The sequence below is a fragment of the Rousettus aegyptiacus genome, unplaced genomic scaffold (assembly GCF_014176215.1).
Source record: "Rousettus aegyptiacus isolate mRouAeg1 unplaced genomic scaffold, mRouAeg1.p scaffold_m13_p_8, whole genome shotgun sequence".
Lineage (NCBI taxonomy): Eukaryota > Metazoa > Chordata > Mammalia > Chiroptera > Pteropodidae > Rousettus > Rousettus aegyptiacus.
The window spans coordinates 80,558,539-80,563,669 of record NW_023416311.1 but is presented as its reverse complement, the minus strand read 5'-3'; the positions used below and the strand labels follow the sequence as shown (position 1 = coordinate 80,563,669).

At 36.9% G+C, this 5,131-nt stretch overlaps 1 pseudogene; it reads left to right on the top strand.

Annotated features, from left to right (window-relative positions):
* The first annotated feature begins 2,204 nt into the window (after nucleotides 1-2,204).
* Nucleotides 2,205-2,323, top strand: LOC118607119 (annotated as a pseudogene).
* Nucleotides 2,324-5,131: the final 2,808 nt, after the last annotated feature.

The following is a 5,131-nucleotide window of genomic DNA, read 5'->3' as shown; positions in this document are numbered from 1 at the left end:
ACTGAATGAAAGTCTCTAAGGGAGGGGACTGAAAAGGAATATTTCTATCATCAGAGAAGAGAAACTTCCTATAACACTTGCTACTCAAACTGTGTTTCTCAGGCCAGCAGCATCAGTATCATCTGGGGAATTGTAAGAAATGCAAAACTTTGGTCTCCATCCCAGAACCACTGAATCAGGATCCGCATTTTAGTGAGATCTCCAGGTGATTCCTATGCACATTAAAGGTTGAGAAGCACCGTCTTACCATATTTATTACTGGCAACTTTGGTTTTAGTTAATTAGGTAACTGAAACCCTTTTATTATCTTATGAGTTGCACAAAGCAACTACTATTATTTCTTTTCATTTTTTTTGTCAGATAGGTGAGATATCAGTTAAGTTGAACTATGTGGAATTATAAGTATTAGATTGTTTTTTGTCTTACCTACAAAAAAGACAATTTCATACGTTTCAACTTAATAAATAGTAGTAGCACCGGGACTAGAATTTGAGTATTTTGGCTCTGGAGCCCTTTCTTAAGCTTTATACTATTTTTATGACTATCATATATGCCAGTAAATGTTAGGTTTCAAGAAGAAAAATCCTCAGATTAAAATACATTATTGAGTTCCAAGGTTAGTACGTGATAGGGTTCTGAAAACGGAAATGTGCTCATAAAAATGGCATGAATAGAAAGAAGATGGATACGAGTGGTAGGGAAATAAGAGCAGAAAGGACACATCTAAAATTACATGCTTTTACCTCTATTTAGTCAATGTGGGGTTGGAGACTACAGGTATTAATGCTAATTTTCTTCCAGACATATGGGACTATAATATCCTTTGTTCTGATTTATAATTATCAGCTTGGTTCCAAATCACAAGAACTACAATTTTAGACTATGACTAGAATATAAAGTTGCTCTGTCTATTAATTTTCAGGCAGAGTAAGTTTACAGTAATAGGCTTGTATGGTTTTGTGTGTTCAAGGGCCAAAGTCTGTAAAATCTGTGGGAAATAAGAAAAGGAAGGAAAGATTTCTTGCCAAATTCTTTGCTATGTTTGATCCTTCAGAGTGACTAAATACACAATGAAGACACAACAAAGAACAAACCCATCAAGAGACCACATGTAGTTGCTTCCCTGCCCCTGAGACAGGGTATAAAACCTTTTCCTACTTGAGGATTATAATCAACTAATTTTTAGTGTGTGTGTGTTTCACAGAAGATTGACGCTTCTTACAAGGAACATTTGTTTCTCTGTGATTTTTGCCAACAACTCTTATCATGCTACGGTTCTTAGTCTTAACAGAAAGTCTTTGTATGCAAAGTGTTTGCTATATTTTAACATGATACATGAGTCGAGGTGGTGATGACTTAGGCATAGGAGAAAAAAACAAGGTATGCTTTAAAGATGCTTAGGATTACCAGAATGGGACCTGGCAGGAGTAATTTCCAACTACAAGTAGTTCAAGACTTGTGATTGGAAAGGAGTTTGTGAGAACCCCTCTGAGGGAGAGTGTTGTCATTTTGAGTGATACGACCAGATTCTGAGGTGCATGTGCCTGAGTCATGCCTTCGGCCACTTGGTATTCAGGGGTTGGCTGAAAATGTTAACTGTGGAGAAATATTCCGAGCCTCTACTCACTTTTTACAATGTTCCTCCTCAGTAACGCTTCTTATAAAACATCTTGCAGTTCCTGAAAATTGGCATGAACCAGTTTAATCACAACGAATTTATCGAAGTATCACAAATTACTCTCAATATATTTACATTGTATATACTGCTCATACATTTTCAGAAGAACAGGAATCATAAAGGTTAAAAAATGACAAATAATTTCTTTACTAAATGAAGCTAATAGTTGCTGGTGGATTTTTCTTCTTATATGACTGATCTCTTTGCTTCTAAACGTTAGAAGAGTGGCCTCTAGGAAAGTGTTCTTTCGGAGCTGTAACCTAAGCACTTTCAACTTTGATTTGGTTAAAAATGCTTTTGTATTTTTGTTTTATTTTTATATAACTGAGAAAAGGAATATGTTCCATGTGTTTGATGATTAGGCCTTTGAATATTAATACCTATCACGTATAAACATAAACACAGGCATTTCTCTCGGCCTCTAAGTGTGTGCCTGGTCCCATGCTTATCAGTGATTCACCATATGATATAAAGTACTATGTTGTTTTTGAACATTCTATCTTTCTTTTATAAATATTCTAAAATAGTCTACGGCCATGCCACCCTGAACGAGCCCGATCCCGTCTGATCTCAGAAACTAAGCAGGGTTGGGCCTGGTTAGTACTTGGATGGGAGACCACCCACAAAGACCGGGTGCTGTAGGTGTAAAAAAATAAAAAAAATAATAAAAATAAATATTCTAAAATAAACTCTTCTTGAGAAAATGTAGAAGAAATGAATAAAACTAAAGAATAAATAAGAAGTAGGTCAATATATTAAGAACTTAATACATTAATTTCTTATTCAAACCCAGAGGGAAAGAAGAAAATCGTGAGGCAGAGTAGTTCTACTTCTGCATTAATAATGTGATCCTGGATGTTTTCCTTTGTCGAAAGTGTGTTATCATTTCTTACTCCTGGTATACAGTCCTGAAAATATATTACCTTTGTTTTGACTTCACAGAAATTGATTAATAGCAATACACAGCTTGATCTCACTAGTTCTCCATGACTTTTACTTTATAAATAATAATAAATGAATGTAGAGGAGAATCCTCAATCTGTTTTAGTATCCTCAAGATTAGTAAGAAAGATTTCTCAAAGTCACTATTCTCATTGATAAGAGCATTAAAAATGGAGAAAATTATCTATTCGGTTAGATGAGTTTTGTTTTTGGCATTTGCACAAGAGAAACCTGTGAATACACTGAAAGTGAAAGGTCCAGGCATGGAGAATACAAACCCAGTTTTAGGCCGGCATTAAAACCGCGATTGCCAAAACTCTTTCCTTGGAGAAGAGAAATTGTGGGTTGAATCGCATTCCTACTCCCAAATTCAAACATTGAAGTCTTAAACCCTATTTAAAAAAATGTGACCTTAAAAGGAGACTGGGTCTTTACAGAGGTAATCAAGTTAGTATGAAGCCATCAGGGTGGGCCCTAATCCAATATGTTTATTCTCCTTATAAAAAGAGGGAAATTTGGAGACAAACATACATGCGGAGAGAACACCATGTGAAGATCAAAGCAGACAGAAATCAGGGTGATGCTTACAAAGCCAAGCAACACTACAAATTGCCAGATTCTCCCGCACAGCCCTCAGAAAGAACCAACTCTAGAGACACCTTGATTTTGAACTTCTAGTCTCTAAAAGTGTGAGATATAACATTTCTGTTGTTTAAGCCATCCAGCTTATGGTATTTTATTACGGCAGCTCTGGTAAACTAATGCAACAGAGTAGAAATTAGATCTTGAGATTCAATTTACAGAGGCCAGTGACATGACTTCAAAGACCATCATCTTCCAGAGCTTGGAAAATAAAGCTCAAGAACTATTAGCTTATTGAATTATTCCAAATGATGACCTCGTTTAACAACATCTCAAATAAAACTTTGCCTAATTACCTCAGCTGTAACAATAAAGCTAAGTAAAATTGGCAATAAAGATCTCTCAGTTTACACACCAAAAACTGAGTTCTGATTTGCTAATGAAATTTATGTTGATTGCATAAAGAAGTCCTCACTGAACATAGTTGCTCTCATTTTTCTAGGTCATTAGATCATAGAAAGAGGCTGACTGATTCATACCTGTTTTGTACCAATTTGTATAAACTAATGAAATTGCAACTCAACCACTGTTGTGAGTTTTCCCAATTCATTATGCTGACAGGAACAGGGCATGAAGGAAGGGAAAAGACTGTCAATTCCCCAGAAAGCCATCAATCTAAAGAATATGGGAGAGGAGTTTAAATGTATGAATCATCTCAACCACTGGCGAATAAGAAACACTAGAACAGGAAAGAAATATAAGCAGACATTAGGAATATGGCTAGTTCTTAAAAGGATCCAGCTAATAAAACATAACCCACATTGGATACTTTAATACAGGGAATTTAATATGCTAAATTTGCTATAGAGGTGTCAGAAGAGCTGCACAAGCAAACAGGAAGGTGAGGCTACCCAGAGATGGGACAGGAGGAATAAAGTGAGGTGGTGGTGTTTTTAGAGCCTGTGACTCTGGGCGATATGATAGGAACTAAGTCCATGGAAGGGAAGCAGAAACTGCTGGAGATACTGTACGGAGTAGTGAGAGGGGAAAGTAATACCCTGGTTTCTCTTTTCCTCCTACCCTCCAGTGTCATTCCTGTGCCTCCCATTGCTGAACAGAGTAGGAAGCAGCAAGGAGGCCTGGGAAATGTAGATGGCTGGTGTTAGCTCCTTGAATGACCAGCTAGGGGAGCAGCGTTGGTTTCCTTTTGCAGCTGAAGCCAGTTACCACAATCTTAGTTGCTTAATACAAATTCATTTTTTTTTGTTTGTTTGTTTTAGAGGTCAGAAATCTAAAATCAAAGTGTCAACAGAGCTATGTTTTATGTTTCTTCAGAGAGCTTCTGTGGGAAAACGTTTCCTTTCCTTTTCCATCTTTGAGAGGCTGCCTGCATTTCTTGGCCCCTTCCTTAGTCTTCCAAGTGCATCGCTAAATTCTGGTTTCATTGTCACATCTCTTTTTTCTTTTTTTCTTTTGATCCTCATGTCTCTTATGATTACATTGGTCCCACTCAGATAACCAGGAGATTCTCCCATCTCCAAATTCTTAGCCTCATCTGCAAGTTGCCCTTTGCCATGTAACATATTCATAAGTGTCAGGGATTAGGATGTAGACATCTTGGGGACCATTATTCTGCCTATCACAAGGCAAAGGTAAAAAACCTGAGCATAAACAAGCAAGTGACTGGCACAAAAGCCTTATTGCCAGCTCTCAACAGGTTCTTTTTTGTACATTGCACCATAGTATTTCAGTTAGTTCAATTCTTAAAGAATATTCTTTGGATTGTGTTTGAAGGCCAAGTGAGTTTACTCACTTATAAAATACTGCACTGAAGGCTTAATGGAAACTTGTTGGAAGAGCCTTTGTTGGAAACTTCTACTTAATAGGATTAGTTTTGAAGCAGACCAATGCTGAGATAGAAGCAGAGGG